The sequence below is a fragment of the Rhinoderma darwinii genome, chromosome 2 (assembly GCF_050947455.1).
Source record: "Rhinoderma darwinii isolate aRhiDar2 chromosome 2, aRhiDar2.hap1, whole genome shotgun sequence".
Taxonomy (NCBI): Eukaryota; Metazoa; Chordata; class Amphibia; order Anura; family Rhinodermatidae; genus Rhinoderma; species Rhinoderma darwinii.
In genome coordinates this window covers 97,772,368-97,786,148 of record NC_134688.1, presented here as the reverse complement: position 1 = coordinate 97,786,148, position 13,781 = coordinate 97,772,368, and the positions used below count along the sequence as shown (strand labels likewise).

Here is a 13,781-nt window from a genome sequence, read left to right as displayed (position 1 = left end):
TGCAAGCCTCATTTGCATAAATACAAAAATGGTCATAACTTGGCCAAAAATTCTCGTTTTAAAAAAAATAAAAACGTTACTGTAATCTACATTGCAGCGCCGATCTGCTGCAATAGCAGATAGGGGTTGCAAAATCTGGTGACAGAGCCTCTTTAAGTAAAGGGCCTTTTACACTGGCCGACAATAGGCCGATCCGGCGACCGCCGATCAACGAGACATCGTTGAACGGCGCTCGCTTTCTCCTGTCATACAGAGCTATGGATGGGGACGAGCGGTCGTTACTCCGATCGCTCGTCCCCATCCATTATTATCATGTCGGCAGCGCGGGAGCTGTGCTGCCAACAACGATAATATTTTAGTTTTTTTAAAAGATACGACCAGCAGATGATCGAGCTGATCGAGTTTGCTCGTTCATCTGCTGATCACTGCCCTTTTTACACGGCAATTATTGAACTTATATGTTCAAGGTATATGAACGCCCGTCTGAACGATAATCGCCCAGTGTAAAAGGGCGTTTAGACTCTTGCAGTGGTCAAGATAAGCATAATGATCACTTTATTCCCCTTCTCCACCTTCTCAACTGATTGAAGTTCTCATAATACGCTCAAGATACTACCAACAGGTTAAGCATTGTGGTGTGACCGATAGGTCTAGCTATAGAAAAAATGCTCACTGCAATTGCCTTCCTGACCCAAATAACTACAATAGAGCCCTGACGACAGGCTATGGCTCCACAGCAACATGGCGCCTCTTGCAAGTCACGCTCAAATCACTGCAACTGCAAATCAGTGCAACTTCGCATAGGGAAGTCTAAAAGTTGCAGTAATGGCATGATTTAACGCGACTCGCTGGCAACACAGTGTTACCATGGAGTCCTAGTCTAAAAAGAAAAATATGATACTAGTATGAAAGTGCACCATCGTATAATACAGTAATGTGGAGATTCAGATATGTGGAATTTAGATAAAGCTTTACTAAGGCCAAGTTTAGTTAATTTATATACTAGTCCTCAATGAATTAGAATATCATCAAAAAGTTAATTTATTTCAGTAATTCAATTCAAAAAGTGAAACTCCTATATTATATAGATTCATTACACACAGAGTGATCTATTTCCAGCATTTTTTTCTTTTAATGTTGATGATTATGGTAAGTTAATGAAAACCTAAAATTTAGTATCTCAGAAAATTAGAATATTAAATAAGCCCAATTTCAAAAATGATTTTTAATACCGAAATGTTGGCCTACGGAAAAGTCTGTACAGTATATGACCTCAATACTTGGTCGGGGCTCCGACTCTGCATGAATTACTTCATCAATGCAGCGTGGCATAACTTTTTGATGATATTCATTGAGAAGCACTAGTATATATAATGTATTTTTATTTTTTCTACATTCTGTACAAATCATTTATATTGTGTATGTGAAAACCTTGCATTTACTACATCATGCCTCATCTCTCTCCTGGTTATGGGTTGTACAAACAAGTAAATCAAAATTAATTGTTGCCCAATAAAAACTAGAGTGCCGTCCAAAATAAGTCCTTTTAAATAGAAACTTTTACTATAACTTTAAATTATTATTTTTTATTAATTAGGAGTCTTTTACTTGGTTAGCAGTCTTCCCTGTCCCCGAGAGGATCGGATACATTTTTGTATACTTTACCTTTCTGTACTATAAGCCTATGTTCACACGCTTAACAAAAAACGGCTGAAAATACAGAGCTGTTTTCAAGGGAAAACAGCCTCTGATTTTCAGCCGTTTTTTAAGCAACTTGCGGTTTTTGCTGTGTTTTTTACGGCCGTTTTTGGAGCTGTTTTTCTATTGAGTCAATGAAAAACTGCTCCAAAAACGGCTCAAGAAGTGACATTTCAATGGGAACGGAACACCGTTTTTCCCATTGAAATCAATGACCAGATGTTTGAAGGCGTTCAGCCCCCAAATTTTTAGCCGTTTTTCAGGGCATTTACGGCCTGAAAAACGGCTGAAAATAGCCCGTGTGAACATGCCCTAAGAGGAGATACCAATATATCATGTTAAAAAGGCTTGAACTATGAAACGTGGATCTTGTGGGATAAATTAATTGTTTTCACAGCAACAGATCCGGTAGCTAACTATTGTATGTTCCTAACTGCTCCAGGTCATGTAAATTGCAATGTACAAGATGTGTGCCTTAGGCCAGTTTCCCACGCGCATATTACATCCGCAGGTCTGAGAACTCAAACTAACAGCGTCTTAGGGACCTCAAACATATCTTATAAAAAAAAAAGCGTGTCTGTTTGTTTCCAGATTTCTCTCCATCTTTTTTAGACCGAAATGCCATGCAACTCTGATGCCCATAACTAGAACATGTTTAGCTTGAAAGGGAATGTGTCGCTAGAATTTTATTTTTATCTTTTTTCAGTTAAACAGTAAGTGATTACACATTGTTTTAATTTTTTCACAAGTCAGGAAATATTATAAATTAGATTCTAATTTATAACATTTCCATGTGCTGGTCACTAGAGGGAGCAATTCCCAAAATTGCAGCATTGGCAATGTGGTAACGCAACCTCATTGCTTTATGCTGCAGATTTGGGGTAGACACACTCGCTCTAGTGTCCTCACACAATCCCCCCTCCCTTATTCTGGCTAGTGCCAGGAGAAGAAGGGGGTTGAATCTTCCTGTGTGCCGCCATTTCCTGAGCGAATGCATAGTGTAGGAGGATTAGATACAGTGGTAATCACACAGTATAACACAAACATACACGAACGTAAAACACACATCACATACACAAATCTAACTTACCTGCTCCTGCCGCCTCTGCTCTTATACCTTGCGTCTTCGCTGCCTTGAACATATGACCGGAAGTCGTCATCTTACTGTCCAGCCGCGGCTTCCGGTCCACATGAAAATGGCGCCGGATTTTGCTCTGCCGAAGACCTTCCCTTTGGTCTGTCGGAGCGGCGCATGTGCCGTTCCCACACAGATGGCGTACGCTATAGTGAATGGAACGGCTCCCATTCGCATTCTCTATGGGGATGTATGTGCCGTATTCCATCTCTGTATGTGTCGTTAATCGACACATACAGAGATGGAAATAAAAACGGCAGCCCCCATATAGAAGTAAAAGTAAGAAAAAAGTAAATATTACAGCACAAGAACACAAATAAATAAAATGTATTTTAATAACATACTAAAAGCAATGTTATATAAAAAAAAATGTTTTCGTGGCACCTTCCCTTTAAAGCTGTAGTTGTGTGCTATTGTAGGGTATTCTGAATGTATGAGGCAATTGTAACATGCTAGAATAATAGGTAAATTATCTTGTGAAACACAATCCTGTGGCTCAGTGTTTGCAACAGTATATAATAGGAAGAAAATAACCAGATTTATTTCCCATTATAAGAGCGTCAAGGTAATAAGCAAAAAAGTTTTTTTTTTTGTTAAATTGAATTATTTTTAATGTTTGTCTTTTTTGGGTTTTTACTTAATTGCATTAAAAATGTTTTGTAACTATATGTTCATCATTTGTGTACAAATGTTATCACTACAACATGCAGCAGATTTTCAGCATGTGTCTCAGCTGTAAAAACATAATAAGAGAAGGCGCAAACTTTGTGTTGTGGTAAGGCTCACCAAAACCGCAGTTTGAAAATGTAGTGGCAATGTCCTAAATGGTTAAAATGCCTCTCAGAGCAATGCTTGCGTGGTTAAAGAAAAGACAAACAATATATATGCTGGACGTCTTTTACCAGTCCTGTCGACTCTTGAAGGAAGAATTAAAGGGGTTTTCCCATTATCAATATTCGTCACCTATCCACAGAATAGGCGAGAAATATCTGATCGGTGGGGGACCGACTGCTGGGACCCCCACTGATCATGAGAATGGGCTTACCTTGCAGTTCCTGTGAGCCCATAGGAATGGAGCAGTAGTGCGCATGCTTGACCTCTGCTCTATTCATCCCTATGCGGTGGACGGGCGCTATTTTCAGCAGCCCCATACAAATGAATGGAGCGGTGGCCAAGCATGCACACTACCGTTCCATTCCTATTGGACTCTCAGGAACGGCAAGGTAAGCGGGTGCTTGTGATAAATAATGATTATTAGAAATCCACGTTCATATCCAAACTCTCAAAACTTTGTTGGAAGAGTTATTTTATTTAATTTCACAGTGATAACGCGTTTTGGGGAAAACCCCTTTATCAGATCAAGAGCGCAGTATCCTGCTGGAAGACGCCACTGCCATTAGAGAATACTATTGTAATGAAGGGTGTACCTGGTCTGCAACAATGTTTAAGTAGGTGGTGTACACTGTGTGCACAATTATGAGGCAAGTGAGTATTTTGACCCTATCATAATTTTTATGCATATTTTCCAACTCCAAGCTATATAAACTTGACTGCTTATTGGATTGAAGCATATCAGGTGATGTGTATTTGTGTAGTGAGGGAGGGTGTGGTCTAAGGCGATCAAGACCCTATATCAAGGGGTGCATAATTATTAGGCATCTTGTTTTCCTCTGGCAAAATGGGCTAAAATAGTGATTTACTGTACTCAAAATTTGTTAGAAGTCTTTCAGGGGGTTGCAGCACTCTTGAAATTGCTAAGATATTGGGTCGTGATCACAGAACCATCAAACATTTTGTTTGCTATAGTCAACAGGGTCACAAGAAACGTGTTGAGAAAAAAAACCCTGCAAATTAACTGCCAAAGATTTGAGAAGTATCAAACGTGATGCGACCAGGAACCTATTATCCTCCAGTGCTGTCATATTCCAGAACTGCAACCTTCCTGGAGTGCCCAGAAGTACAATGTGTTCAGAGCTCAGAGACATGGCTAAGGTAAGGAAGCCTGAAACCCGAACACCACTGATCAAGACACATAAGATGAAACGTCAAGACTGGGCCAAGAAATATCTGAAGACAAATTTTTCAAAGGTTTTATGGACTGATGAGATGAGAGTGACTCTTGACGGACCAGATGGATGGGCCCATGGCTGGATCAGTAACGGGCACAGAGCTCCACTTCGATTCAGGCGCCAGCAAGGTGGAGGTGGGGTACTGCTATGGGCTGGTATTATTAAAGATGATCTAGTTGGACCTTTTCGTGTTGAAGATGGATTAAAAATCAACTCTCAAACCTACTGCCAGTTTTTAGAAGACACTTTCATCAACAGTGGTACAGGAAAAAGTCTGTATCTTTCAAGAAAACCATGATTTTTATGCAGGACAACGCTCCATCGCATGCATTGAAGTACTTCACTGCAAGGCTAGCCAGTAAAGGCCTTAAAGATGAAAGAATAATGACATGGCCCCATTCCTCACCTGACCTAAACCTATTGTGGGCACTTAAACGGCAGATTTACGGTGAAAGAAAACAATACATCTCTCTGAATAGTGTCTGGGAGTCTTGGTTGCTGCTGCACAAAAAGTTGATCGTCAACAGATTAAGGCGAAATTAACACGAACGTTTGCGTTTTGCGCGTGCAAAAAACGCGGCGTTTTTTGCGCGTTGAAGTTCCGTGTGTCATCAGTGTTCGGTGCGTGGCTGCGTGATTTTCACGCATATGCCATCCTTATGACGCGGTTTTGATGTTTAGGAAATTAAATGAAGGAGGGTGATCTACTATTGCGCGAATCACGTGCAGCACATGGAATTGACTTCAATGGGTGCGTGTTGCGCAAAAAACGCTCAAGTATAGGACATGTCGTGAGTTTTACGCAGCGGGCACACGCTGCGTGAAAAACACGGACAGTCTGAATAGCCCCATTGACTTACATAGGTCTGTGCGACGCGCGTGATTTTGACGTGTGTATCACGGACGTGAACTACGCTTGTGTAACTAAGCCCTAAGAAACTGATAGACCATGTAAGGATGGAAGGCTTAAGACTGTTATTGAAAAGAAGGGGGGCTATATTATTCACTGATATAATTATATATATATATATATTTTTTTAAATGTCAGAAATGTTTATTTGTAAATATTGAGCCTAATAATTGTGCACACTGTGTATGACAAAGTAACATTCACATTGTAGCGTCCATGGCCACGGGCCGTCTGGTTTACTCACCTCCCGACGCACGCAGCCATGGATCCGTGAGCGCTGGTCCCCATCTCCTTCTTAGGAGACGCCAACGCTCACTTTCGCTCCGGTCTGCTGTGTCCTGTAGGGTGCACTCGCAGGCTCGTGCCCGGCCTTAAAGGGCCAGTGCACAAGAGGAAATCATCAACTGCCCATGATTTCCTGGTCTATAAAAAGGCCCCAGCCCTTCTGATCCTTGCCTGAGTGTTGTTAGTTATCCCAAGTCTGTCTTGCAAATGGTCCCTTAGTGTTTCCCGTTTCAGTTGTTACCCGTGCCCTGTTACCTGTTCCTGTATCCTGTGCTGTTCTTGTTCCTGTGCCTACTAGTGTCGGAGTCGTGTCATGTCCTGTGTCATCTGCCACGTTCAGAGGAATTGTCCACGTCTGGCGCAACCTGCGGCACCTGTGTCATCCGCCACGTTTTGAGTTACTTGCTGCACCCATCTCCATCAGTGCGAGAGCTGCGGCCACTGTCTGGACTATCCAGGTACCCTTGTGCGGGACATTGTATTGCTGGGGTTCCCTGTTGTTTAGCCAGCTGCCTCCCCGCTACGGCGGTACAGCCTAGTGGGTCCACAAGCCGGCAACGTGACACAAATTAATGCCAGTACCCAAGGTTTCCCAGCAGAACATTGCTCAGAGCATCACACTGCCTTCGAACGAGGCATGGTTATCGTGCTAGACTACCCGGGCCAGTATTTCCAAAAACTGCAAACCTTTTGGGGTTTTTTCAACATCCAGTGAAAGGAGATCCTGTGGATGTAAGCAGCTCGTCGACGAAAGGTGTAAGAGAAGAATATTGAGAGTCGTTCTGACGAACAGGTGGTGGACAGTCCAGCAAATTTCAGCTGACTGCAATATTGGTGCTTTAACCCTCGCCCGTCATAAGACTGGCTATTTACGTCGGAAAAAGGTTATTTAAAAATGGCGCCCACTCAGAAGCCGAGCGTGCGCCATAGCCGCCGGGTCTCTGTTGTGTTACACAGCAAGGACCCCGCAGCAATGTTTACAATCAGAGACATCTCTGATCGCAAGCATTTAACCCCTTGGATGCCATGGTGAGATGTGACCACCGGCATCTGAGTTGTTTTTTACTTCAGTTTGGTGCCGATGTGTTCCTATGGCAGCAGGAAGCCTTCTGAAAGCTCCCAGGCCTGCTATAAGAATATTGCAATCAGGGGGCGGAGTTTGGCTGCTGAAGGAAATGGCCGCTTGATCTCGGGGCTCCTGCCACATCATATGTATAAAGCGGCACAAAGCGTAGCTAAGTACTTTTAAGTACTTCACCACAGTGCATTAACTGCAGGATACTTCGGGGCACTTGTCGGGTGCGTGCGGTGAGCGGACCGGGACTTGCAGCGGGTGGAAACAGCCTCTTGGAGTGGCGGCCGGACTGAGGAAGCGTTGGGCCGGAGCTGCCAAGTGGTGAGGACGGCAGTGTGAGGACAGCGCGGAACACGGCTGACACACAGACCTGGACGCAAGATAACTCCGGTAAAGGGGCTGGTGTGCCTGAAACGTGAGGAGGATCGGGGAGCAGGAGGAAAGGGTGTGTGAGAGTTGGGACCGGAGTGAGAAAGTGCTGGATCTGGACTGACCACGAGGAGAGAAGTGTGAGGTATTTATCGCAGGTCATCGGTGGCTGGATAAGTACGCAGCTGAATATCTCTCTCTATAGTGGACTTAAATCATCCTGGGCCTCATAAAATTTGATATATTGACTGCTCTGGTGGAGGTTACATATTCAGGCCTGGGCAGGCCTGAGAAGCCGCGGCCTAAAGTTGTGCAGCGATCCAGGAGGGGTATGCCCTACTCCTCACAGTTGTAGTTGGCAATTAACTAGCTGCTGGGCTGGTGTTTGGAAGATATCCTCAAACAAGAGGCCTCTCTGGAATAGGGGGTCTGTCTGCTCTAGTGTATAGCACTGCTAAGTGGCCTGTATTCTTTTGCATACTTATTTGCTGGGGTCTGGTACCTGTAGCTCCTATCATCATGACAAAAAGGAAGGGCAAGGCAGCTCCTAGAAAACTCACAGAATATTTTGGAAACCCTGCTTTGGATCTTGCAGAAGAGGTGGCTTCACCGGCTCCCCTACTACAACTGCAGGTACGCACCCCCTCACCTCGGGGTTCTGCCCTGAGAGCAGAGGTCCTTACAGAGGACAGAGTCTCTTCTTGGGACTCGGAGCAGACTGGGAACGGGGGGTCTGAGAGGGTCCTCATCTTCTCCTACAGCTTCAAATACACAGGCCGGCCCAGATCAAAGGGAATGTTTACAAGCGGATATGATGCCTGTCTCTCCAGCTCTGATAACTGCTCATTGTGACCCTCAGCAATTCCCTTCCTCTACTGACCCGATTACAGTGGACACCTTGAAAAATATGCTTGTTATGCTCCAGAATGGCATTAATCAAAGCGTCTCCTCATTAGTCCGGAAGCTTCAATCTAATGTAAATACATTGGGGGATCGCACTGATCATCTTGAGCGCAAAATGGAAGATGTCACTACAGCGCACAATGAATTAGTGGATGCGCACACGGCACTAGAAGAAGAGGTTAAATGGCTCAAAACCAAGGCTACAGATGCTGAGGATAGGTCCAGACGGAATAATATTAAAATCAGAGGTATTCCAGAGGATGTGGCTCCATCAGATATCCAAGCATTCCTCAAGCGTCTCTTTCTCACTGTTGTACCCTCTCTTTCGGAACTGGATCTCACTATAGATCGGGCCCATAGTGTGCCCAAATCCAAAGCCGCTCCTGAAAAGGCGCCGAGAGATACGCTGGCCAGAATTCACTTCTACCATGTAAAGGAATGCATAATGTTCCAATCCAGGAAGCTTAAAGCGCTGCCGGCGCCATATTCTTCTGTCTCCCTGTTTCTGGATCTCTCCGCAGCTACTCTGCAGGCACGCAGAGAATTTTTCCCGGTGACAAAGCTGTTAAGGGATCACAACATCAGGTATAAATGGGGCTTTCCAATCAAGCTCCTGATTAACCGCAACGGTACATCGATTACAGTGTCTTCAGTGGAAGAAGGATTACGGTGGCTGCAGAAGTGAGATATCGGTTCGGCTGGTTCTGTGGGACTGGCAGATAAACGCAGATCTCCATCGCAAGTTACCAAGGAATGGGACACTGTGAGATCCAAAAATACCTGAACTGTTTTCTTCTCTGTACGCTTTTTTTTTATTTTCTATTTTTTTTTATATATATATGACCCGAGTATCCAATTCAATATGACATGCTAAAGTGGTTATACGCTAATATGGTATTACATTCTTACTGAGTATGATATGATGTGTTCTCTCCCCCAGGAATTTCGGTGCTCACAGAGCATTATGTCTTTGGGTTCATTTGTTTTCATTCTTTATATTTGTTCTTTTTTGTTCAAATGTTTATATTCCAGGAACACCAAGTACTACATAACAGATCAGAGATCTAGGATTGTGGATCGGATGGAGTTGGGGAATGGGGTACAGTACGATACAATTGGTCGACAATTCCGCAGGGCATCACAGCATTTGATTTTCTACCAGAAACATGGTACTGCATATTTCCTCCATTAATGCTAGAGGACTTAATAGTCCATTTAAACGCAGTCTCTTATGGCGAGAGGCTAGGGCCCTTAAGTGTGAGGTGCTTTTCGTGCAAGAAACGCACTTTCATTCGGACAAAACTCCCAAATTTGCTAATAAATTTTTCCCTCACGTGTTCACCTCCTCCTGCCCAGCTAAGCGTAAGGGGGTTATGATAGCCATTAAGTCCTCAGTTGCTTTTAATATGAAGTCCCTCGTCCAGGACCCACAGGGGCGATGTAAAGGATCTGCCAGGTACTACATCTGGGTATACTCCCAGGATTAATCAGTCGACACCTGAGGCCAGACCTCTGAGACTGACACCTGCTCCCACCAATCAGGGTGGCAGGCTCAGGAGTGGGAGAGCCTATCGCGGCCTGGTCAGTCAGAGTTAGCTCCGCCCCCTGTCCATTTATACCTGCCGTTTTCTCTTCCTCCTTGCTTGTTATTCTTTTTGGATTCCTGGCCCCACTGCTGCCTTGCTCCAGCCTGCTTCTGCCGTGCTTCTGCCTTGCTTCAGTTCCGTTTATCCTGCGTTGCTCTACCCCTGGCTTGCTTCTGCTCCGTGCTCCCGTTTGTATACTCCACTACTTCCTGATCCTGACTGGCTCATTCACCGCTCCGTTTCCTCGCGGCGTTCCGTGGGCTACTGTATTCCCTTGCGTGTTCCCTGTTTGTCTCCCTTGCACTTAGACAGCGTAGGGACCGCCGCCAAGTTGTACCCCGTCGCCTAGGGCGGGTCGTTGCAAGTAGGCAGGGACAGGGCGGTGGGTAGATTAGGGCTCACTTGTTCCCTTCACCTCCTTCCTGCCATTACAGGCGATATGTGGGATTTGTCTGTGAAATTAATAATGTGTTATATACCTTTGTTAATGTGTACTTCCCTAACAAGCGTCAACAACACTATTTTCGTTCGCTGTTAACCATAATTAGATCCTTTACCCAGGGTCTTTTGGTCTTAGGAGGGGATTTTAACGCCATAGGGGATCCTAATATGGATACCACTAATAAAAATAGACTCACGGTGCCATTGTCCCAGGTTATGGCGGAGGAAGGCTTATATGATGTATGGAGGTGTCAGCACGGGATGGAAAGGGATTATACATATTTTTCGCAATCTCATCTTTCATACTCTAGAATTGATTCATTTCTGGTAGATGGTAGAGCTCTTGTTCAAGCCCAATCCTCTAGTATAGGAGACATTACGTGGTCCGACCACGCCCCAGTGTCACTCTCGCTGGCGGAAAAATTTTCATCACCCCCCCTCCCAATGGAAACGAAATGATTTTATTCTGCATCACCCTGAGCATGCAGAGTATTTGAAATCAGAACTGTCTCACTATTTTTCCGTCAACACGAACTCGGTTTCTTGTCCTCATACTCTATGGAATGCTCACAAGGCCTTTATGAGAGGGTTAATTATTAAGGCCTGTTCTCGGGTTAAACGGAAGAGGGAGGCGGAGGTTGTTGCAACTACACTTAAAATTGCGGATCTAGAAAATAGAAATAAATCTAACCCTTCCCCTGGTGTGGCTTCTGAATTGCGAGCTTTACGATTGTCCTTACAGCCGTTATTAGCTTCACAACATGATATCTTTCTAAAAAGGATGCAGGTACAAACATATGTCCATAATAATAGAGCTGGGGCGTTATTGGCGAAAAAATTGAAGCAGACAGCACTGCGCTCACGCATAGCCTTTTTGATAGATGATAAGGGTAATAAAATCATTGACCCTAGAGGGATCGCTGAGCGATTTAGGCAATATTATAGCTCTCTCTACAACTTAAAAGACAATTCTGCGACATTTCAACCATTGGCTTCTGAAATTACTGAGTTTCTGGACTCGGTGTCCCTACCAAAGATCTCAGAGAATCAGTTGGAGGCCCTGTCTGAACCCTTTACCCTAGAAGAGATAACCCAAGCTATTTCTGCTCTAAAACCCTTTAAAGCACCGGGTCCGGACGGATTCACTAATAATTATTATAAGTGTTACACCTCTATTCTAGCTCCGCATTTACTAGCAGTGTTTAATAAAGCGGTTTCTGAGGGCGCATTTCCTGCTGAAATGTTGTCTGCCACTATTGTTACTCTCCCAAAACCGGGGAAGGAACCCACTGACCCAGCAAATTTTCGCCCAATATCATTATTAAATTCGGATATAAAAATTTATGCGAAAATCCTGTCCAATAGATTGTACAATATAATTCCAAACTTGGTTAAATCGGATCAGGTGGGATTTGTGTCCGGGCGGCAGGCTCCGGATGGGACAAGGCGGTTTATTGATCTTGTGCAATGGGTGGAGGCCTCTCGGACGCCTTCTCTGCTGTTAACCTTGGACGCGGAGAAGGCGTTCGACAGGGTAAATTGGAGATATTTGTCTCACATTTTGTCACGCTTTGGACTGACGGGTAATATTGGCTCCGCAATATCGGCATTGTACTCTAATCCTTCGGCTAGGGTTTTGACCTCTGGCTTTCTTTCTGACCCCCTCACAATTAGTAATGGTACACGGCAGGGGTGCCCTCTGTCCCCTCTCATTTTTGCTTTGGTAATGGAGCCGTTGGCGTAAGTAATTAGGACCAATTCTGACATAACAGGTATTAAGGTAGGATCTGCGGAACATAAGATAGGCCTTTATGCAGATGATGTTCTCATAGCTATAACTGACCCTTGTACGTCATTGCCTGCGTTACAAAACTCTTTAGCGGAGTTTGGAAGAGTTTCTTATTATTCGGTTAATGCTTCGAAGTCCCAGATATTGAACTTGGGGGTTGATTCTCAAACTAAAAATAGGCTGACATCTCAGTATCCATATAAGTGGCAGGAGGGCAGTATTATGTATTTGGGGGTGTATATCACTAGCCCCAGCTCCGCACTTTTCTCTAAAAATTATATGCCCTTGTTGTCTAAAATATCAAAAATGTTAGAGGGGTTTTCAAAGCCAATGATCTCATGGGCGGGGAGAGTGGCGGTGGTGAAGATGATGGTGTTACCAATTGTGTTGTATCTTTTTCGTACTGTTGCTATTCCTGTGCCTGTTAACTATCTCACGAATTTACAAAGAATTATCACTAATTTTATCTGGGCAGGACGGAAACCCAGAATTCGTGTTTCCACTATGACTAGGCATTGTTCTAGTGGAGGAATGGGAGTCCCGGATGTTAAGAAATATTATCACGCAACAGTTCTTTCTCATCTTAAGCACTGGTGGAGGGGGAATACAGATCTCAGATGGGTGGAGATAGAGAGGGCTGCTGCAGCTCAAGCCTTGATTTCCTTGTTGTCTATGGGTAGATCCTCCCGGTGGGTGCCATCGGTCCGCCTTTCCTCGATAACCGTATCTTTGTCTTCATGGCAATTTTTAGTGGCTTCCACACCTATAACGGAATACGTGGCTTTGAAACTATTACCGCTGGGAAATATCTACTCGTTAGTGCCGGACCTTCATGTTGAAAACTGGGTACTAGCTGGGGTGAACACTATAGGTTCTCTGTATGATTCCGCCATTTTATTTTCGTTCCAGCAACTGGTTCTCAAGTATGGACTCCCTCAGAGGGATTTTTATAAATATTTACAACTCCGTCATGCTCTACAATCTCTAGCAATAGACGCGCCCTACTATCCAGCTACTGCATATAGATTCTTTACTAATGAGAACCAGAAAATTAGGGGCATAACGTTATTTTACTCTGGGTTCAGTAGCACAATGTCCGCATCAAAACCCGGCTATTTCCTGAAATGGGAAGCAGATTTAGATCAAGAGGTCCCGCTCAATGATTGGTATACGGCTATTCATTGGGTTAGGAAAACTTCCAGGGGAGCTAGCCATTGGGTAACTGCACATAAAATTCTCTTACGTTGGTATAGAACTCCCTCCCAGATAGCAAAAATTAACCCCCTGTACTCTCCCCTGTGTTGGCGGCAATGTGGTTTCCCGGGGAACTATATGCATGTGTGGTGGCAGTGTCCCTTGGTGTTTATGTTTTGGAAGGTGGTGTTTGCCCTTATTAGCTCTATATCGGCCACTCCGATATCTCCCTCACCTGCCTTAGCCTTATGTTTCATAGGCTTGTCTGATATCCCTGCACAAATCAGACATGTAGTAGGGCACATTATCCTAGCCGCTAGGTTGCTA

At 44.3% G+C, this 13,781-nt stretch overlaps 1 long non-coding RNA gene across 1 annotated transcript in view; it reads right to left on the bottom strand.

The window, feature by feature from the left end:
* Positions 1–13,781, bottom strand: part of LOC142742340 (uncharacterized) — a 54,652-nt gene that overhangs the window by 14,270 nt on the left and 26,601 nt on the right. The gene's annotated exons all lie outside the window — the stretch shown is intronic.